The 23,629-nt window shown below is 42.2% G+C and overlaps 1 protein-coding gene across 3 annotated transcripts in view; it reads right to left on the reverse strand.

Moving 5' to 3' along the window:
• Positions 1 to 23,629, reverse strand: part of LOC144381872 (uncharacterized) — a 67,546-nt gene that overhangs the window by 25,395 nt on the left and 18,522 nt on the right. The window contains exon 2 of one of the 3 annotated variants that reach the window (XM_078072526.1): positions 2,345 to 2,406. The exons of 1 other annotated variant lie outside the window; for it this stretch is intronic. The gene's annotated coding sequence lies outside the window, so the exon portion shown is untranslated. Of the gene's footprint in view, positions 1 to 2,344; positions 2,407 to 9,955; positions 10,109 to 23,629 lie in introns of all 3 variants that reach the window. One more of the 3 variants, XM_078072527.1, reaches the window with a different exon arrangement.

Genomic DNA, 23,629 nt, shown 5'->3' on the forward strand with positions numbered 1-23,629 from the left:
ACCTAACGGAAGCAAAGCATTTCCAACAAATAGGATTTTAACAAATATGACTGAAAAGAAATTAATCTTTTTAGTATAGAACGAGCTCATACAAAGCAGTATGAAAAAAATACCTGAGTTGAAATTTGACATTGCTATTTTTAACATTTCAAAATTTACCATTTAACACACGCACAGAAAATTAATAGGGAAAAAAATCACTTGAATTCATGAAAACATTCATTCTAACTAGTAGTTGAAGAAACAGTAAGTCAATTGTATTTTCTGTGATGGCCTGGCTCATGGTAAACACTTTGTAAATATTTGTTGACTTGTTCAGATTAACAAAGAGTAAGAAAATCCCATCTGCAATTTGTAGGATTACATAGGAAGGCAGGGGTCGGCAAACTGTTTCCGCAAACTATTTCCGTAAAGGGCAGACAGTAAATATTTTGGGGTTTGTGAGCCATGCAATCTCTGTTGCAACTATTCAGCTCTGCAACTGTAGGGGGAAAGCAGCCACAGACAACGTATAACTGAAAGAACATGACTGTGTCCCAAAAATGCGTTCTTTGCGCAAACGTAAATGTGAATTCCATATAATTTTAACGTGTCATAAAATATTGTTCTTCTTTTGATTTTTCCCAGCCACTTAAATGTGTAAAAATCATTGTTAGCTCATGGGCTGTACAAACACAGGTCATGGGACGGATTTGCCCTGTCCTAGAGCAACATTTCTGGAAATCAATTTGATACTATATATCAAGAGGTTTTGAAAAGGCCTTACACACAGATCGGTCAGTATTACAATAATCAGGTGCAAATACTTTTTAAAATAAAGTAAAAGTATATACTCTTTTCCCTGATTGCCTAAATAATTCCCAGATTATAAGGAAAGGAAATATGGAAACTCAGAAATTCAGACAAAGAAGCATCTCAGCATCGAGCAGAATGGGGATGGTTAAGTACATCATAGTACTTTCATACAGTGAAATATTATGCAGCCATAAATCTTTTGAAAAAACATGTATGACATGCAAAAAAATGCTCACGATATAAAGTTATATGAAAAAAACCAGGATACAAATGGATATATCCTAATTTTGCAAAACATATGTCATACAATTTACATAGAAACATGTATACACATAGAAGAAAGAATGAAGGAAATGAATTAAAATGTGAATAGAGTTGTGATGCTGGGTTTGTGGGTGATTACATTTTTCTTTATTCTTTTGTTCTAATTCTCTACAGTGAATCATTATTACTTTTGTGATTAAGAAAATACACTGGGGCGCCTGGCTGGCTCCATCCGTGGAGCACACGACTCTCGATCTAAGGGTTGTGAGTTCGAGCTCCGTATTGGGTATAGAGATTATTTAAAAATAAAATCTTTAGAAAAAGAAAGTACACTAATATTATATTTAAAATAAAATAAACTGGGGAAAAAGTTCAGAACCTTAAGTTCACACAGAATAGTGAGAGAAGAAAAAAAGGAAAGCCTTCAAATGCAACCTAAATGTAAAATCTTGACAAAATCTGCAATGAAAACCAGACCCAGGCAACTGAAAGTTGCCGGAGTCTAAAATTCATGCAAAATCACCACAGGAGGGGGAAAAAAAGTTCTGATCAAAAGCAGCTGAGACCTGGAATCCACGACTGCCCCTACACTGAACATATCCAGAAAAAGAAGCAGATGAAAATGCAGCCTCGAGTCCTTGTGTGTAGTGGGACTGGGGGGGGGGCACAGATGGCTTCTTGCTCCTATCCCCCAATACCCCCACCTTCCCCCAAACAATAAACCACAAAACAGCTCTTGCCTCAAGCTTTAGAAGGACAGAGTGAGAATTCTACAACCAAGGCTTGCTCCTTTTGTTTTAGTGTGGAAGAAGTATGGCTTCTCCCTTCCAAGTGTTACGTAACCATTTGCACCTGGATGCATCTTTTTGCTAGAGAGAGAGAGGAGTTAGGGCAGTTTAAAGAGATGGAAGGTTCCCTCAAGCACACTTTAACCGTTTCACAGTTTGGTCTAGAACCTGACCCATAGACAATTAGTGTATGGCTATCCTCTGCGGAGTTTACTGTATGCTAGTTGCCATGCTACACCTTTATACTGGTTGCTTCAGTTAATTCTAAGAAACCAATAAGGAGGACTTTTCCCAACATGAAGCAATTGTCATACCGGTCAAGACATACCGGACAAGGCCTGGAGGCATCAAATAATTTGCCCAGGGTCATCTAGGTAATAAAGGGCAGGGGCAGGTTTCAAATCTTATGTCCAAGTTTTCGGTATCAGTGGCTGAAATACTAAAACCGGATTTTAAGAAGAGGCCGGGTAGAGCACGGGTGTTACCATCAAACATACCGGAGTTCAGGGTTCAAGATCATAGCATGAGTTGATTTTTTTCTTGGCCTCAGTTTTTTCACCTATAAAAATGAGAATAATAAAACATATCTCTCAGAACTTTTGGAAGTTCAGAGATAATATAAGGAAAATACCTAACACATAGTAAGTCCTCAATAAATGGTTGCTAGTAAGAGAACACACCTACATATGTATCTTTTCTTCCCTTCATTTCCCAGAGATCTTTAATTCTTTGCTTTTCCATTTCAGATAAGGGAAGCATGTTTGGGACAACAGGTTTGGAAATGGGGGTACTTGATGGCATGTGTATGCTTCAAAAATCACATCTAAACTCTCTAAGACCACAAACCACTGCCCATGGTGCTTTTCTAGAAGAGCAGGAGCAATAAACATATTCCTGTAGGAAGACTCAGTCTCACAGAGCCCATGAGATGAGCCAGAGGAGAATCTTCTACCCACAAAGAGGAAGGTGGTAACGTCCTTCACTTCCTTTGTGGTTTTAACCTAAACCACAACTCCTCCCTTCTAGCGATAAGTCGTTTCTTTACATCCATTCAGATCTGTGTTCGCTTTCTCCCACCTAATATGTCACTCCCGTCTCTGCCATATGGACAAAGATTATATGCTTCTCTTCCTCCAAGGAAAGTGTCTCCAGCACACAGCACTGGTTTTGAGCTGCTCTCACAACCCATCCATTCTATAGCTTCCTGCATGGGAGTGTGTTCCCTGAGATCTTTGGAAGACTCCAGAGTTCTTCCAATGCCCAGGCTTGTGGCTTGGAGGCAGAGAAGATGAGTAAGTATACTGTACATCACTTAGGCAAAGGAGGAAAAGCTTCCTGCTCCGAAATGTATGAGAACATCAGTGTTTCCAGTTGGAGACAAATGGAGGAAATATGATGTTCTTGTTTTAGTTTAGCTTTTTTTTTTTTTTTTTTTGAGAGGAGAAAGAAGAATGAATGAAAGGAGAAACAAATGCAATGCTCAAGCCAAGGAAAGGAAAATCAGAAAATCCCCCCAAAGTGGTAGGTTCAGGAAGGTGGGCAGACAGCTGTCTCCTCACTGCCGCTGTGGTTCCCGAGTTAATATTTGCCAGACTTAGCATTCCTGTGAGTGCCGTTGGGATAATGGGCCCCACTCAGCATCACGTGCATTCTCCATCTCAGCCGAGGGACGGGATTTCAACCATATCACACACAGCTCTCATTACTTGTAAGGAAATGATCTTGCTGAGGAAAGCAGCCCAAACCATAAACACATTTACTGAAAAAGGCAGGGCTGTTAGGTACACCCCTCAACTTCAAGAGCAACACGGTGTGCTGGTCTTAGCTGCTGAGGTCCGAGTCCAGAATTGCACTTCCTAGAGTGGATCCAAGAGCCGCTCCAGGTCACGGGCTGTGATGCGAGAGGGGCACTCTTGGGTTTAACTTGCTTGCCCCAAGGGGTAGAATAACAGTTATTTTCTAAGGAAGAATTTACTAAGTACCATCTTTGTCAAGCACTGGTAGCTGTTCCAAATTGTAGAAAAAGGAAATTCTTTGCCCTTGAGAAGTTTATCATCTTTTTTTCCCCAAAGATTTTATTTATTTGAGAGAGAAAATGAGAGAGAGAGAGCATGAGAGGGGGGAGGGCCAGAGGGAGAAGCAGACTTCCTGCTGAGCAGGGAGCCGGATGCGGGACTAGATCCCAGGACTCCAGGACCATGTCCTGAGCCAAAGGCAGTCGCTTAACCAACTGAGCCACCCAGGGATGCTGAGACCCAGGCGGCCCGAGAAGTTTATCATCTTGTTAGGGAACCAGTATGCCAAAAATCAGGATTCTAAGGTGAGAATCATTTGATCCATCCTCACCCTTTCCCACCCTCCCTCTTTTAGATTAAACAACAACAACAACAACAATAACAACAACACTGAGACCTGGGGAGGCCTTGAGTGACTGTCCTTGGTCAGGCAACTAGAAAATTCGCAGAGACAGAACCCAACTTTTCTAACTCCAAGATCTTTCTCTCATACTTCACTTACAGCTCACAAGGAAGAGCTAGAACAAATGACCGCTCAAGTTAATATGACACAAGCCACATGTACAGAACAGTGTTATGGCATGCAAATCAGGGGAATGCAAAGTCTGAATTGAATTAGTCCAGAAAGGTTTCTTTGGAGGAAGTTCTGAAGGATGTGACTGGGTAGGAATTGTCAGAAATTCAGTTCCCTCCACAACCGTTTCTGAATGCCTAATATGTACAAAGCACTTGATGGCAGAGAGGAGGAAGCCCAATAAGATGAATATCACGTGGTCCGTGCCCTGCACAGCAGCAGTACTACGAAGTTTATTAATGGCAAAAGAGGAATAACTGAAGTAAGTCACAGTGACCAGCCAGCAGGAGGAGAAAGGCAGACTCCTGGAAATATTGTGAAGGCAGAGAAAAACTGGCCAGGAACCAGGAGGGGATACACTTTGAGAGCGAGAACTCAAAATGCATTGAAGTGTCACAGAGGAGGAAGGTTTTCTAGATTTAAGCTGGGTAAGAGGGAAACAATCAACTCATACCCCCAAAATATTTGGAGTTTGTCCTTATAGATATAATGTCTTAATTTGTCATATTGTTTACAGCCAGATTCACTTAGAGCTTGATATCATGAAAACATTAAACACACACACACACACACACACACACACACACACAAAAAAAAAAAAAAAAAAAACTTTGGAAGCACTATTCCAAAGCTCATAATGGTCAAATCCCAAAGACAAAAGGTGCCATAGAGACGGGTCCAACATCTCATTCAAATGAAAAGATCAAGGTCCAGAGAAACAAAGCAAAAACTTACCTTTCCACTAAGGAGCACAAAAAAGGTCAGGCCCCAAACTAGAGCCACTTTGTTCCAGCTCTAGTGGATATATTTTCTAAGCCATAAATTGGTACACAAAATACAAGTACATTTATAGGCATAATGGAGCAGAATATTTAAAATAAAGACAAAAGTTTACTGTGGTCCTAGATGATGCTTCCAGAACATTCCACCACATTGGTCCTTTTGTTTGCCAAAGGCACGTTTCAGAAGAGAACGTAGTTTACTCAGAGTCAAGAGAGACTTCCACAGCCATAAGAGAAGCATCAGAGTCGATCTCCATCCAAGGTGAGCCCTTGGTGAAAAGAAAAGCCACAGGGACTCTAGGCAAGACTCTGATAAACAAAATGAGATGATAACTAACCTAAGACCATCAGTTCCCAGGGCACCAGGTTTCCTCAAAGCCTAGCATGTGTATGGCTCAATAAATTCTAAATATAAGCTATAGTAAGCTGATGATGACCTTGGCTAGTGCACTCCTTGGGTATCGTAAGATACTCATACTGCAATAATTTTAACCTGGTTTATCTGTTACTTGTATAAATGCAAATCCAGTTATTTTAATATCATGGTTAGATCATTTCTGGTTATTCAAGAGCCAAAAAAAATTCCCAAATATTAGTGCAATACTGCAGGAAGCTTTGTGGATTATTCTGGTACTAAAATCGTCATCCAAGATATACACCAAGCCCTGTCCACACAAAATAATGTAATGATGATGTCCTTTATATAAAGAGACTTTTCTCTTTTGGTGGTACTAGATTTGCAGGAACTCATTCTCACTTTCTCGCCCAACTCCTTTCGTGACAGAGACCAGCAGTAGGTTAAGTTGCTAACAGTGACTGGAACCCATCACCTCTGCTTCATTATGCTGGTACTAAATAAACAGCCCTGTGGAAACATCATCCTAAGAGTTAGTCAGAACAGAAAAACCCAGGAAGAATCAGGACTCACGCTTGATGATGTCATTACTGTTATAAATCAAGCAGCATTTCTCATCCATTAGTTCCAGTACCATTAGTACCATTCAAATTTCAGTATATCACCACAATGTTTAGTAATGGTTTTGTTAAAAAATAGACTCATAGAGCTTTGCACTTTGGGTTTCTGTGTATTGAATTTCTCATTCTCACTTCCTGTCTTTGCCTAGACTACGAAGTGAGCTGATTCACTGTTATGATTCAGTGTGTGCTATGGTGTTTGGTCAAGAAATAATGCCTTTCAAAATGTATATATTTGCATATGCATAGAGCATCTCCAGAAAGGTATATGCAGAACTGGTTGCCTCTGAAGTTGCCAAGGGATGGGATTTACACACTTTGTGAATTTTATACTTTGTGTATCATCTACTCATTTGCAAAAAAATATGTTTAAAAATTTTTTTAACGAATAAACAGATATTCTTGGGGCGTCTTGGTGGCTCAGATCGTTAAGCAACCGACTCTTGATTTCAGCACAGGTCGTGATCTCAGGGTTCTGGGATTGAGCCCTGCAGAGGGCTGCACACTCAGCGGGGAGTCTGTATGAGATTCTCTCCCTTTCCCTCTGCCCCTCCCCCCACTCCCCATGCCCTGCTCCTACTCTCTCTCTAAAAAAAAGAAGCCAAAAGTTTAAAAAATAAACAAATATTCTTGTTGAGCTTCTTAATCCCTAAATATGCTTCAGCAGTGACCAAGATTAAATAGCAGTTGATTTCCGAAGTTTTAAAGGTGTTGGCTCCATTCTGATCTAACCTGCTTCTTATTCCACCACAATGCATCATGTGTCATATTTTCTTTTTTTTTCATATTTTCATATTTTTATTTTTTTCATATTTTCTTTTAAACATCCGGCAGAGTTCATTTTTTCAAAAGTTGCACGATAGGGTCTATTTATTTTATTTATTTATTTTTAGTAAACTCTATGTCCACAACATGGGGTTTGAGCTCATGACCCTGAGATCAATAGTTGCATGCTGTCACAACTGAGCCAGCCAGGCACCCCAGCAGAAAAGTTAATTTTTTTTAATTCCTGAGAATTTTGAGAAATGCAAATCAAAACCACAATAAGGTATCCTCTCATACCTGTCAGAATGGCTAAAATTAAAAAACACACACAAGAAATAACAAGTGCTGACGAGGATGTGGAGAAAAAGGAACCCTCATGCACTGTTGGTGGGAATGCAAACTGGTGCAGCCACTGTGGAAAACAGTATGGAGATTCTTCAGAAATAAAAAAAAAATAGAATTACCATATGATCCAGTAATTCCACTCCTGGGTATTCACCCAAAGAATATGAAAACACTAATTCAAAAAATATATGTTTATTGCAGTATTACTTACAATAGCCAAGATATGGAAGCAACCCAGGTGTCCATCAATAGATGAATGGATAAAGAGGATGTAGTGTATATATGCAATGGAATATTACCCAGTCATAAAAAAGAATGAAATCTTGCCATTTGCAATGACGTGGATGGAACTAGAGAGTATTATGCTAAGTGAAATAAGTCAGTCAGAGAAAGACAATTATCATATGATTTACTCATATGTGGAATTTAAGAACCAAAACAAATGAACAAAGAAAAAAGAGACACATAAAAAAAACAGACTTAATTATAGAGAACAAACTGATGGTTACCAGAGGGGATATGGGTGGGGGATGGGTGAAAGAGATGATGGGAATTAAGAAGTGGATTTGTCGTGATGAGCACTGAGTAATGTACAGAACTGTTGAATCACTATATTGTACACCTGAAACTAGCATAACACTGTATGTTAATTATATTGGAATTAAAAAATAATTTCTGAGAATTTTGTGTCACTGTTTGAAATAACTAGACATTCTTGGGGTGTGCCAAAACCATGGCTGGGAATCACTGAAATACAGATTCTGAGAATGCTAGTCACATTTTAAAAAATTTGCAGAATCTAATGATATATAAATGCACATAAATTCTATCTGGGTTACTCAAATTCTCTTGCACTTACTAGATCCAATTATCAATTATTTGAGTATGACAAAGTCTCTACATTGTAACATAAGTTGAAGCATTAAATAGATAAATATGGTGAATGGTTAAGGGATCTATTGCAAAATTGTAATACAGCATTTTGAAATGAGAGGAAAGAAAATCTATTCTCAGGGCACCTGGGGGGCTCAGTCAGTTAAGTGTCTGACTTCAGCTCAGGTCATAATCTTGGGGTCCTGAGATCAAGCACCATGACCACCTCCCTACTCAGCAGGGAGCTTGCTTCTCCCTCTCCCTCTGCCACCCCCCTCACTTGTGCTCTCTCTCTCTCAAATAAATAAAATCTTAAAAAAAAAAAATCTATTCTCCAATCTCTCACCAAAATACATATTCTTTGTATGTGTACTACCTAGAAACTTAACTTCGGAATTTTAAACACGAAAAAAAGAAGCGTGATGAAGTGGAAAACACACAGACTACAGCAGCACACAGAGCTGAGTTTGAATCACCCAACTTACTATTCTGACAATGTATTTAGCTCCTGTTTGTTACACACCTGTCCACTCCTGGTTCTTTGCTCAGTTTTGAGCACTGGGCACGGAGCAGGGGCAGATGGAGCATAAAACTATAATACAGTGAATGAGGGAAAACTACGAGGAGCTCTGTGGAGGAGCGAACCTGGTCTGGGGTCAGAGGTGGCCTTCTGGAGGGGTGATTGATGGTTCGAGGTGAGACCTGAGGGGGTGGCCTTGGAGTTACAGCTTGCTGAAGCAGCTCCCTCCCCTTCAGGTTTTTGTATGTAAAGCACGGATCAGAGTAGTTATCTCAGAGGTTTTCTCTGAAGATTTAATAAGTTTTGGTATTTAAAGCATTTAGCGCCATATCTAGCACATAGTAAATGCTCAGTAAATGATAGCTATTATTGTTTGGTTTTTTGGACAGTCTCCTCTGGGTTACAGATGAGGCAGCCCTCAAAAGTACAAAACTTACACAACGGCCTTCAGCTAGATGCTCATGGGCTCCCGCACACACTGCCTGGCAAGCCCAAGGTGGGGCTTGAACTCATGACCCGATCAACAGTGAATCAGCTCACTTCGTAGTCTAGGACACAGCCTCTGGACGGGAAGCCTCAGGGCCCTACAGTCACCATGACCATGAGGGCAGCCCCCCGCCCCCATATTTTTTGTCACAGGGTTAACATGTTCTCTGAGTTAGATCTAAAGTCCCGGCCCCCTCAAAGGCTGCTGGGTCTCCCTGTTTAATCAGACATGAAACAAATCGCGTGCTGCGGCAGAGGCGTACAAACACGCTTTAATTACAATATTGTAACACCAATTAGAGATCTATCTAATCGAGGACTCGGCACTTCCTGCTTGGATATTACTCCCATGTTGGGATAATTACTGCTAATTAAGCTTGGAACTAATTAGGCTAAATGATCTCATTTATACCAACAAAGATGACTTCTAGGAGTTCATAAGAAAAACGAGGGTGATTTTATCATTCCTGGACTATTTGGCATTTCACACTGGAAATAAAACGCCATCCCCTGCCATCGAGGTGCACAGTTAACTTGTTCCCCTGGAATTCCGGTCCCAGATGGCAGTAGGATCTTCATTTGTTCTACACAGATTCTCCTACACAGTCGAATGAACAATATAAAAACAGCGTCCACTCAAACCCACTGTGTCCTTCCACCAATGACAATCACAGTCTCACGAAGGGCGGCCACCAAAAGCAGTGACAGCAGCAAAGGGGGATCCATGAGCAGCCTTGCAGAGCCCGCTCGCCTTGACTTTATGTTTCACGCACCTCAGAATTCTTACCACCGTCTTCACAGCTCAGAGTACGTCCCCGGTTTCGAGGTCAGTCAGACAGATCTGGGTTTGGGTAGATTATTTATTCCACCTAAGCTTCAGTTCTGCATCACCAGCCCAGGGATAATAATAACGCCATGTCGTGTCTCTGTGAAGATTAGTAAGATAACACATCTGGAATGCAGGATAGTACTTGGCACTCAGCTGCCCTCAATGAGTAACAGGGATTTTTTTTTTCTTCACAAGCACCATAATACTCACTTCTGAACTAAGCCAACATTTTACCTGTCCTGCTTCTCTTTTCTGGCCTAGTGTGGTGGTAGTGGGTTTTTCCCACATGACAGGAAGTTAGGGATCCTAGTCATTTTCACCTAGTCTCTAACTAGGTGTGTGACTTGAGCAAGTCACTTCTCCTTCCTGGAAAATGACATTCACTGGATGTACTGAGCCAGAATACATGAATTTTCGGACTTAACCTTTAAGCTATACTCCCCCATTTTAGAGATGAGGAAACTGAGACCTAAATAAATAATATTCAAAAACAGAAACAAACGACAAAACAACAAAACCCTCACTGCTATTAAAGGACAAGGTCAGGAATTGAACCCAGGACTCATTCCATAGCCTACCCTCTTAATGTATGTTACACTGAATTGCCTTATTCTCCCTTCCCATTTGACATCTCCAAGGTCCCTTCTGGCTAACAATCTCTGGTTCTGTCCCATGGGGTGAGCCTCTCAAACTTGTTCTTAGCCAGCAACCCTCAACTAAGAAGTCTCTCTTTTTTTTAAGATTTTATTTTTTAAGTAATCTCCACACCCAAAGTGGGGCTGGAACTTACAACCCTGGGATCAAGAGTCGCATGCTTTCCCGACTGAGCCAGCCAGGCACCCCTACAAAGAGTGAATCTTCTTTTCTTTTTTTTTTAAGTAGGCCCCATGCCCAAGGTGGGGCTTGAACTCATGACCCGGAGATCAAGAGTTGCATGTTCTGCCAAATGAGCCAGTCAGGCGCCCCCTATTGCGTGTCTAATCCATGCTCCGTCCTAGGGAAAATAAGATGCCCCCCTAAAACAAACATCCTGACGAACTTATATTCATTGGACTACCTGCCTTAGAATTCCTATATTGTGACAAACATTTGTCCCTATCAGAATTACATATTTTAACTCTTTCCGCAACAATGAAACTAACTTCCACCTATTTGTGGAAAATCCTTACACTATCATCTCTGGGCTCTAGCACTTGGGTTTTATTATTTTTCTTTCTTCTGAGAAAAAAATTCTAGGGATTCTCTGGTTCTCTCTTATCTTCAGAGTCTAATAAAAGACTCCACAAATATGTGGGTACACATACACACACAGATATTCTTTGCTGGAATGCTCTATTGGGGAAAACAAAAACCAATAAACAAAGCTCAAACCTCTGTTCTTAAGTATTTCAGAGCAGTGAAACCTTCAACGTGTGGACCTTTCTTTCTAGAGAGGGGTTAATGGGATCAAAATGCAATACGGGGTGGTCACCTACGGTCAGCTCAAGTCAAGAATTTCCTGAGCCACCTGAGCTGCAGCCTATCCTGGAAGTGATTTCTATTGATGCTAGAAAAAGCTGGGATGGAAACACATCAGTCACCTGACCCTTAGGAGCCTTTGCAGCAAAAGTCTGGTCTCAGCCTGGCCTCTGACCTATGTCCCATTGGAATGTAAACTCTAGGAGGACAGAGTTGTCCTGTATGGTTTCATCTCTAGTCCTCAGAACAGGGTCTAACATAGAGTAGATGTTTAACAAATGTATGTGGAGCCAATGAATAGAGTACTGGGTTCCAGTGCAGGTGCTTGGGGGCAAAACCTAGGAAGCTTAGATGCCTCTTCGGACATGTCAAGGTCTCTTGCCTTTGGAGCATTCTTTCTGTGGCATGTCCTCAGGAGGTAACCTGCAGCAGTTTGGGCTGTTCTTCGACTCCTCTGTCTAGAGGGTTCCCACAGTGTTATCCTGTGGGCACGGCAGTCCCTGGGTCTGATTCCCATCACTCCAGGGTCTCTCTGTGGGGGAAAAAGGGAGTGGGATGCAGGGAAGAGGGTGCCTGTTGAGGAGGAACCAGGGAGCTCAATGTCACCCAGGGCAGGGAGGCTGGTGGTAAACCCTACCCCAGTGCCCAGATCACTGAGGTCCTCCCAACCAGGAGGCCTGGATTTGATGGAAAAGAGGGTCTCTGTCTGTAGCTAACTCTTAGGAGACCGACAAATCCTGAACCACCCTTGCCTGCCTGAAATACTCTGCCCAGGGATGGAGTCAAGTTGGCCCCTTGCCTGCAGGGTGGGCACGTCAGTGATGGCTGATCAGAAAGCACAAGGAAAAAGAAGGAATAATGGATTTGGAATCAGGAAAGTCAGGTCTCGGACCAGCAGCCTCACTTTCCTCCTACGTAAAGTGGGGATAGTAAGAGCAATCCTGCTCACCTCAGAGTGGTAAGGACCAAAACAGATAATGAGCGTGACAACTGATTGCACCCTGCAGATGTCATATAACAGTGAGTTATTAGTCTCACCCACTAATCGTCTCTAATGGTGGTGGGATATGCTTTGGAATGTCTGCGACCCGGGGGCCCCTGGTTTGGCCCCGTGTGTACAGCGTGGTGGATGGGAGATGCACAGGCAGCTTCCCTGAGACCAAGTACCAATCTGTCTCTGCAAGGGCTTGGTTCTGGCTGCTCACCGGGCAGGATGGCCTGAGAGCTTTGGACCTAAGCAGCAGATCACACACATGTGGTATTCCTGGCCTCCATCCCGTACTTTGCTGGAGATGGATTTATATGGATGAACACCTAGAGGAGGTAAGGATTCCTTCCTCATTTGCTATGGGTCACAGAATTGGTTCCTTACCATGGCTAAGAGCATGGGCAGACCTGACAAATGAGGGACTCAGGGAAAGGCCCTTGGTCCCAGGGAACCCCAGTGTGACATATGACAAGCGCACACTTCTGAGGAACCCTGAAACAGAGCAGGAACCTGCCTCTTAGCACAGGCCTTAAAAAGTAACAGGTGAATGGGACACCTGGCTGGCGGAGTGGATAGAGCATGTGACTATTGATCTCAGGGTTGCAAGTTCGAGCCTCATGTTGGGTGTGGAGCTTACATAAAAAAGAAAAACAACAATAAAAAACAAAACCCTGACAAGTGATTAAGAGGATGAAAAATGAATGCATATATTAATGAATAAATAAATCTTTTCACAAAATGAAGAAACCTTTTATAAGAAGGATCATCATGCCATTCTCCTGATTCTCATTTTGTCTTTTGTGTTAATACAGAGTTTCAATATATTAGTTTTGTTTCCTTAATACAGCTGAAATAACCCAGCTTCCTGGGCTACTAAGGCATGCCAGACAGATAGGTGAGGGTGGTGAGGGAAATATTCTGAACCCCCAAAATCACAGCCTAGCAGGTCTAAGGGAGAATGTGGGTAAGTCAACCAACCCCTTCATGTGACAGATGAGAAAATTGTGGCCCAGAAAGGTTACATGATGTGCCCAAGTCCACACAACTATGTTCCTCTGAAGATAGCACGTTGGGATATTTGCCTGAGAAAACATACCAGCTTTCCTCCTCTGAGGCCAAAGAGAAACAAAAACGTTTTACATTTGTTGCTTTAGGGGGAAAAAGTCAATGAAGTTGCCAGAAAACAAGGCCTCCCATTTATAGGCATCAGAAGTGGCCCAGTGAATATGAGACTCTGAGAAATCCAAGACCGACTCCTGTAAAGGACAGAAGTACCAGGAAGTCACCTGAGGCAGTTGTTAGGGAGGCCACGTCCTGTCTGTTCTTGTACCCCATCTGGCGAGGATAAGCCCAGGATGGGGCCAATTTCTTCAGGACTGTGTATGTCCACCCAGGACCCTTTAAGGAATATGCCTGTCCTGAAACTATTATCCACCATCGTGTCAAGTATCGGTTAAAAAAAGAATATGATGGGGATGCCTGGGTGGCTCAGTCTGTTAAGCATCTGTCTTCAGCTCAGGTCATGATCCCAGGGTCCTGGGATCGAGTTCCACATCCGGCTCCTTGCTCAGTGGGAAGCCTGCTTCTCCTTCTCCCTCTGCTTGGCGCTCCCCCTGCTTGTGCCCTCTCTCTGACAAATAATAAATAAAGTCTTCAAAAAAAATAAAAATAATAAAAATAAAATAAAAGAATAAAAAAGAATATGATGGCACATTTGGGGAGCCAAAGGGCTAGAATGTCCCTAGCAAGAACCTCACCATAATGCTCAAACTTAAAATGGGTCTTCCTTAAAGCCAATCTTTCCTGGAGGTATGAAAGCTGTTCTTTAAAGTTGGAGGTCTGGGCCACCTGGGTGGCTCAGTTGGTTAAGTGTCTGACTCTTGATTTCAGCTCAGGTCATGATCTGAGGATTGTGAGAGCAAGCCCCGTGTTGGGCTCCCTGCTCTGTCTGCTTGTGATTCTCTCTCTCCCTCTTCCTCTGCCCTTCTCCATTATTCTCTCTCTCTCTAAAAATCAATCAATCAATCTTTAAAACAAAATTTAAAGTTGGAGGTCTGATTCACATTTCTCCTCTGCATTCAAGCTTTTGCTCATTCATTTATTCCTTTGTTCAACTGGCACTTACTCGTTCCTATTCTGAGCCAGACATGAGGATAGTTTTGAGAAGTTAGTAGCCCTGCAATGAAAGAGTAATTACTCTGGTAATTACCCACATCTCCACCCCTGAAGACTAGATTATCTATCATTTTTATCTGAGAAATGTTTCCCTCTATTGGAGGAGTGGAAAGGGGCAAATTCATAACTGGTTGGTTTAATGCATCTGATCCTCCTCAGACAAAGGTCACATGTCACCCAACTAGAGCTAAAGTGAAGGAGGTAGGTTGGTGGGCAGACCAGAGAGCAGAAAGGTCAGAACCACAGGCACAGAAACGGTTCCATAAGCTTCTAGACAGGAAGGCAAATGTCACATATGGAAAGATCTTGTTCATTCATTCATTCAGTGATGCTCATATGTGTTGAGCATCAGCCAGGTGCCAGGCACTATACTAGGGGTGGGGTCATAAGATTAAATAAGGGAACAACCTTATTCTCAAGGATCTCAGGATTTAAAGGAGGAACATGCACATACACAAAATTATGATGGAATGAAATAAGTCCTAAAAGAAGTACATACACGGTGCCAAGTAGAGAAAGAAAATGCTGAATTTGGAGATATTTTTGAGGTGGAGTCAATAGACCCTCATGACCATTTGGATGTAGAATGTGATGGAGAGAAAGAATTCAATGAGTCCAAGGTTTCTAGCTTAAGACACTGGATCAAAGGTGGTATTATTTAACTGGGAAAGGGAATACCGGAGGAGATTCAGGCTTTTTAGATGAAAGTGAATGTGTTTTGTTTGGCTCAAGGTGGAAGATCAAGGTTGAGGTGTCTATGGGTAGTTGAAAATAAATTCAGGACAGAAATCAGCCAGTAATGTTGAAGGAAGGAGCAGGGATGAGCCAAGGGTTAGGATGAAGAAGAGGAGCAAAAGGTGGAGAGTATAAATATGTACGAACTTGAAAACACAACCCCTGCCCCAAAGAAGATGAGGATGCCAATCTCCCACCTGCCCCACTTCGGAGAAACCGCTTCCACCTAGGTCACAAATGGCTTCAGATTGTCAAGTGCAGAAAGCACTTGCCAGCCTACACCTGGCCTGACTCTGTGGGATTTGCACAGCGGACCCCTCAGTGGCTCTTCCGGTTCTCTCCTTGACCGTGGCATCCGTGATACCACCTCTCTACTTCTCTCACTCACTACTTTTTCTCAGCTTTCCTCTTCCTTTTCCTTAAGGATCGGGCATCCCCAGAGTTCCAGCCCAAGACCTATCTTTTTATTCAATGTGCTCCTCCTAGGTGATTGTCTGTAACTTCAATTGCCACTTAACAAACAGATGGCTCTCAGACCAATATCTCTAGCCCAGGCATCCTGAGGAACACAACAGTTGGCACACAGCACGCAATAAACGTTTGCTGAAATGAGCTGAGCTCTAGCCGGATTTTTCCCATCACAAGCTCCACTAGGTATTGCTATCAGGATGTCCCACAGTCTTCAGATTCAACAGAAACAGAACTAATCTCCTGTGGCTGATCCTCCTTTTTTAACTTCTATTTTTTCTTTTTGTTCAGAAAGTGGCACCTTTAATACCCAAGTGCCTAAACTGGAAACCAGAGTCATCCTAGACTCTTTCCACTCCTCACTCCCACACTATCTTGTAGACTCTATCTCCAATATGTTTTAAATATGCCCCTTTCTCCTCATTCTCCCTGCCAGGAGCCCTCACCACCTCTTTCCTGCTTCCCTGCAACAGTCTACTACTTCATATCTCTGCCCCCAGTCTTGCCCTATTCCAAAGTACTGTCAGAATGATCTTATAGGATAAAGTTCAAATTCCTTGTCATGGGATAGAACTTTCCTCCACTAAACACTTGCTCATGTCCTTCTACTTTCTCCAAAAAAATCCTTTTCAAGAAAATAATTATTCACTAAGAAGACTTGGTTCTCAAAAGACTCCATGACTTTGCACTTTCTGTTCCCTCCTACCAGGTGCCCTTCCTCAGCTTGCCTCTCTTCCCTGATTGTTCGCCCAGAAGACTCCGTTAGACCTATAAAGCTCCACCTAAGAATTTTCTCCTTCCCTTGCTTCCCCCAGCTTCCCAGCGGTCACCTCCTCCAGGCTCTATTAATAATTTTTGCCACTTTCTGTCGGACTGTTTATTCATCACTATAGGGAAGGCATTTATTTTATGATTTCTAGGGAGGGATCCTTAGCACCTAACACAGTGGTGGGTACTCAGGGAATGACTGAATAAATAAATGAATGATGAGAATGGTGAGGGAGGCAGGACAGTCGGAGAAGAAAGCCACGGGGTAGGTATGGCGCCTGGCTGGCTCAGTTGGTAGAGCATGGAACTCTTCATCTTGGGGTTTGAGTTCAAGCCCCACGAAGGGTGTAGAGATTACCTAAAAATAAATAAAGAGGGGCCACCCAGGTTAAGTGTCTGCCTTCGGCCCAGGTCATGATCCCGGGGTCCTGTGATCGAGCCCCGAGCCTGCTTCTCCCTCTCCCTCTGCTGCTCCCCCTGCTTATGTGTTCTCTATCAAATGAATAAATAAAATCTTAAAAAAAAAAAAAAAAGGAAAGGAAGAAAGAAAGAAGGAAAGAAAGACTAAGAATAAAAAAAAGAAAGCCATGGGGAAAATGTAAGCACGTGCACAACAATATAGATAAAGAAATGCCTTTTCTCTTGGACTGCCCTCTGCTCTGGGCTTAGACAGAAGGAGGCCTTTCTCCAAAGATGTCCTCAAGTCTAATAATTTCATTTACCATGTCTTTTAGGAAGATCTGTGGGAAAGAGGGGATCAGGTAAGAGAAGATTGCTAACAACTCGCCTGACATTGCCCTCCTTTTTCATCTGATCCCTTTCTACATTTGAAAAAGAAGTACAAACCTCCCCCTCAGGTAGGGGTATAAGAAATCACAAACTATTAATATTTGTTCTGTTTGGATCCACGTGAAATGACTAAGAAACTTGTTTGGGGGGTGCCTGGGTGGCTCAGTTGTTAAGCGTCTGCCTTTGGCTCAGGTCATGATCCCGGGGTCCTGGGATCGAGCCCTTTGTTGGGCTCCCTGCTCCGTGGGAAGCCTGCTTCTCCCTCTCCCACTCCCCCTGCTTGTGTTCCCTCTCTCGCTGTCTCTCTCTGTCAAATAAATAAATAAAATCTTAAAAAAAAAAAAAAAGAAAAGAAAAGAAAAGAAACTTGTTTGGTATTGCTTTTTTCTCCCCAACAATCTTTCTGGTTCAGCATTGCCCAAGTATGAAATTTAATGAGACAAGGGATTTAAGCATTGTTAGAGTTGAACCAAATGGCATCTTGTGGCTCCTCACGACTCTGAAACTTCGCAATGCCACAAAGTCCAGCATTCTGTGTTGTGTGGGTCAACAGGGCATTTATTATGAAGAATTTGCTCTGTCAGGTTTTAAAGCCTCTGAAGGCTGTGGAATTACATCTCTTATGAGATCGTTCGACCACAGTTTTGCCCTAAAACACTTCAGTTCTGACAAAGCCCAGTTGGGGAAAAGCAACATGACTAGAACTTTCTTGGGATGAGAGGGTAGCTTGGACATCTAAAAAGATAAGGCATTGGCCACAGAGGTAGGTGGGATCGTTAGCATATCTAACCCTTGATATGCAAGGGCTCCCATTCTTAGGAGGATGCAGCTTGCTTTGTCAAGGAGCACGGAAGGGGTTTGCTAGTGTTTGTGTGTGCAAGTGAGTTGCAGAGCAATTTGAAAGTGCAATTCTTAGAGCTGAAATGTAACACAATTTGAAATAGATTGCCAGTAACTTAGTGGGAAGGCAGTCAGACCTGCTGGGTCACTAGCAATGCCACCCTCAAAGTAGATAAAGGGATCTCTGCATTAGGAGGAAGGAGAGATTGGTTCCTGAGATTGGGGTGGGGGTGGGGGTCCTAGGACAAGAATGGATTTAGGCTTCATTATGCAAGAACACTACTTGCTTTCCCTTATTATGATCTCATTATTTCCACCCATATTTTCCTCTAACAGAGTTAGGCTTTATTCCCCACTGAGGGTCAGTTACACTCCAGGTTTGATGCTTTAAGAAAATATTGATTTTTGTACCATTAATTGTTGAGCATATCTGTTTTTTTAAAATGAAGTATTTTCTCTTTGCTTTTACTTGACTCAAAAATAAATGAATGGGTTCCATTTTGTTTTTTCCTCCTAAATTTCCCGGAGCTTTATACCAAGTATGTGTGAAATGTCAACTCAATTAGAATATTTGGAAATAAGCTATCTATGATTGTGAAAAGCAGGCTAGCGTAGAATTCTCCTAAACTTACTGATGATATTGCTTAATCCACATACATATATGGAGGGACAGAGCAACCACACAGTGCAAAATTTCTGGCACACTTCCTACTTCAAATGTACCCTGTTGTCTCTAGAAATGCTTGAAATCAACCATTTGTTCTGCACCAAATCTTGAAACCAAGATCCTTTGTCTTGATGATAAATTTTAAAAATATGTTCTCCCTCCTCAGACCTTTACAAACTGTTAATACATTGGGTCCTTGATTGTAGGCTCTAACTGAAGATTAAAAACACAGTTGTTTTGGGTTCTAGCAACTTGAGAACTGCAAGTGTTGTGTTGGTTACCAAGGAAAGGGCTGACGGCTGGTGAGAGGATGGGGGTGGAAATGGGCGGAGCTGGAGGGATGGAATTAAACATCTATTGGTCACCTACTATGTACCAAGCACTAGTTAGCATTTTACATCCATATTGCATATAACCTGGGGAATAACAACCCCCATTCTAAATTCCCTAGCAGTTTGCTTAAAGATCAATATTTCATGATTTAAATAAGTGCAAAGATGAAGTGAAGCCAATCTCAGGGAATCTGAGCTGGTCTGGGGAATTTATTCAAATTATGAATCATGAAATACTCTGGTTCTCAAAGCAGCCATTTTCTAGGACACTTGCAATTTGGAGGCAGCATGGAAGGGCGTGTTCTCCAGCTTTCAGCACACCCTCCCCATGCCAGAGTGGGGCTCACCAGCAGCACTTGACCAGGCAGGAGAAGGATGCCAAATGGCAACAGCAAGCTACTTGTAAATTCTGTCTCAGGCATATTTTCTTCTGAGATGGATGGTATTAGCAGCCTTGCAAAAGGAATATCAGCCTCCTCTATTACTCATGTGTCCACAGTTACACTGTAAAAAGAGCAGTGGAAACCCACTGAAGAGTTGTATGGGCTCAAGCAAGTAATCTCACCTCTTTGGGCTTAAAATGTGTAAAATTAGGAAGTTGGAACAGATGATGGCAAACATTCTTATGATTCTTGATATTCTAGCATATAGGCATTGGCAAGTATATTAGGTTTCAATATCCTCATCTGAAGAACAACTAGCTTGATTTTATCGTGGCTATAGAGCAAAGAGAAAGCATGGAAAAATGGAACTCAGGAAAATCAGCAATGGTGCTGTGCAATAGAACTTCCTGGAAAGATGGAAATGTTCTTTATTTGCACTGTCCAATATGGTGGCCATTAGCTACACGAAGCTACTGAGTACTTGAAATGAGGCCAGTGTAATTGAAAAACTGAATTTTATTTTATTTATTTATTTGAGAGAGTGAGAGCATGCAAGAGAGCATGAGTAGGTGGAGGGGCAGGGGCAGAGAGAGAGAAGCAGACCTGGGATCATGACCTGAGCTGAAGACAGACACTTAACCGACTGAGCCACCCAGGTACCCCCTGAAGAACTGAATTTTAAATTTCATTTCATTTTAATTAATTTAAATGTGAATGACTACAGGTGGATATTAGCTACCGTATTGGATAGGGCAGATATCAACTTCATTTTAAGCTAGAACTTTAAGTATAAAGATAAAAGATGAAGGGAGTAGTTTGGGAATTATTTCAATTGAAGAATAAGGAAAGGCTTGAGTTTAATTTAGGCAATTTATAAACAAAGCACTATTATTTTTTTAGACCTTCTAAAAAGAAGGATGGAGTCTCATTTTGTAATGATGGCAATGATAACAGTATCTTACAATTCTATACAACTTTATGCTCTCCAGAGTTCTTTCAGGCTATAATTTGATCCTCACAAGAACCCTGGGATGTAGAAGACAAGTAATATTATCTCATTTTACAGATGAGGAAATTGAGACCGGATGCTTGCCAAGATCACTTCAGACTGCATTTCCTCCAGTTCCTTTCTCAGACAGTACAACCTTCAATCCTTCCTCTTGCCTAACCTCACCACAGAAGTGGAAACAAATTACATAAACAGGATAAGAATAAGAAAGTTGAGGAAAAGCAAGGGACTCGATCTTCCGCCAACTAGATAATCAAACCCTGAAAGAATCAAGAGTTAGTTGTGTCTCTTATAAGAGAAAGAAAGGAGTGCGAAATGAAGTCCCACTATGTGCCAGGCATTTTACAGATTATAGTTGACAGAACAATTCTATGAGGAGCATTCTCAGCAGCATTTTATTACTGAGAAAGTTCCCCATGAGTTCACCCACCTATCGAGTGGTATAACCAGGATTCTGTTCTACAGCTCCTGGCTGGTTTCAAAAAGACACAGTCACATTCAAGAAAGAAAGATTCCCACCCCCTTCCCATGCTCCCAGAACCCTCTCCCTCCACACGTACCTCATCACAGAGGACACTGACCAGCAGTTAAGCATGCAGGCTTTGGAGTCACTCAGACTCCATTTGAACCTCAGATCTAACATTGCTCATGGGATTTAATGTTTCTGGGTCTCAGTTTCCTCAACACAAACTGGGGAATTTTTTACCTGCTTTACAAGGTTTTGAAGTGGGATTTAGTGAGATAGTTTCTGAAAATACCTAGTATAGTGCCTGGCACAAGTGCTTAGTGAATGGTAGTTGTTAATATTTTACAATATTATTAAGGTGCTGTAGACTCTGAGCAATTCTGAGACAGGAATTTCAAAAACCACTTCAGACAAGGTAGCATTTTTTGCTAAAGTCTACCAAGTAGACAATCTCTGGAGGACAAAAGACACTCACTCAAACACTGTAGGTTAAGTTGGAGACTGTAGATTTGGGATCAGTGATTGAGGCAGAAGCAGTGAAGAGATGCCTTTGCTCAAAATGGCCCAGGAGCTGACCTGTCCTGACTTTTCATCTCCTATAAGACAAATGTCACACATGGCCCTCTCTTGAACTCTAACCCCACATACCCAAGTCCTTGCTGCCCATCTCTACCTGAATGTAACACCTGCATAAAAAGCCAACACTCCCCCACAAAATGGATTCACATTCATTCATTCATTCACTTGACAACGACTCATGAAACACCTCATACGTGCCGGGCATAGTTCTAACAGTCAGACCACAGCTATGAGCAAGACACACTCTTAGAGCTTGGTTTTGGTAGAGGGGAACAGACATACACAAAAGGAACAAATAAATAAGATCATCTCAGATTATGGTAAATGCTGTGAAGAATAAAAAGCAGGATGATGTGATAAAGAGTGGCTGTGGGCAAAGGGCATGGTAATTGATTGGATAGGAAAGGCTTCTCTGAGGAAATGACATTTAAGCTGAGACCTGACCACCAAGAAAGGGCCAGTGTTGTGGGCAGAGGGTACAGTAAATGCAAAGGCCCTGAGGCAGAAATGAACGTGGTGCATCTGAGGGACAGCAAGGTGGTCAATAGGACTAACACTGAAGCAGAGGAGAGTGCTAAGAGATAAGGTTAGAGCAGATCAGGAGCCAGCTCATGTGGAGCTTACACTGGGCCATGGTAAGGAGGCTGGATTTTATTCTAAATGCAGTGGAAGGCCATTTGGATATTATTCAGCAGGGGAGCAATGAGATCTGATTTGCCTTTTAAAAAGATTACTCCTAATCCTGCCATCCCCTTGCCCAAACACATCAGTGCAAGTGCTCAAGTGCACGCACCCAGTTTCTCTTAGGAGCGTCACCATTTTCCAGCTCTCTGTCATGTGTGACTCTCTCCCCACCCCAGTTCAATCTGTTACCAAACTGCCTCTAGTGTTTCTGAAGCTCAACCCCTCTTTGCATTTCCACTGCCATCACCCCAATTCCAGTCCTTAGCCCTTTGCTCCAGAAATACCTTAGTAGCGCTCTCACTGGTCTTCCGGACTCTCATCTGTCCTTTCTGCAACCCACCCCACATACCACAGCAAATAAATCTTCCCAAACTAAAGATCTGCTTACATCATTCTCTGCTCGAGAACTTTCAATGACTGCCCACTGCCCACGAAACGAAATTGCAATTCTCAAACCCAGTGTTCGAGATCCTCCAGCATGTATCCTGAACTGCGCCTCTCTCCATACTTCCCTCTTATGCTTTGGCCAAACTGGTCTACTTGCTCTTCTCAGAACATGCCTTGCTTTTATTTATGTGGTTTCCTGGGTCTGAACGGATGTTTCCTCCAGTTGCATCCGTTGAGATCCTATACTGCTCTATCCCTGGAGTCAAATGATATCATCTCCATGATGATTTCCCTGTTCTTTCTGACTAGATGTGAACCTCCCACAGGATTTTGTCTGAACCTTTTTAAAGGATGTATTATGCTGTTCTTATATACAGCTATCTGCATATGTGTCTTACTCCTCTACTAAATGATTAGTTCCTTGAGGATGATGACTGAAGCTTACTCATTTTTTATGCTTGTTAGTCCTGAGCAGCGAACATAGCATGTAGGACATGGTTAATAAATATTTGTTGAATGAATGAATGAACAAATGAATAAATAGACAAATAGACCTAAGATTCCTCTTTAGGCAGCATTGCTCCATGAGATGATTTTAGAAAATTATGAATAATCGTAAGAGGGAGTAAGAAAAAGGGTCTAGCCCTTTCGTCTTCACTATGGCATCTAAGGGCTCCCGGGAAACACAAATAAGCATGGAAATAGGCTTCCATTGTTTTACATGGAATGGATGTCAGAAAAAGTCACTTGGGAGTTGCTGAAAATTATGCACTGTGTTAACAGTGCCCTAGGACATAGATTCCATGTCTGGGGCTCCCCACTACCCACAGTCCTTCAGTCCCCAAGGTAGGTTTATAGGAAATAATGTAGAACCATTTCCCTTAGCAATT

The sequence above is a fragment of the Halichoerus grypus genome, chromosome 5, assembly GCF_964656455.1.
Source record: "Halichoerus grypus chromosome 5, mHalGry1.hap1.1, whole genome shotgun sequence".
Classification (NCBI taxonomy): domain Eukaryota; kingdom Metazoa; phylum Chordata; class Mammalia; order Carnivora; family Phocidae; genus Halichoerus; species Halichoerus grypus.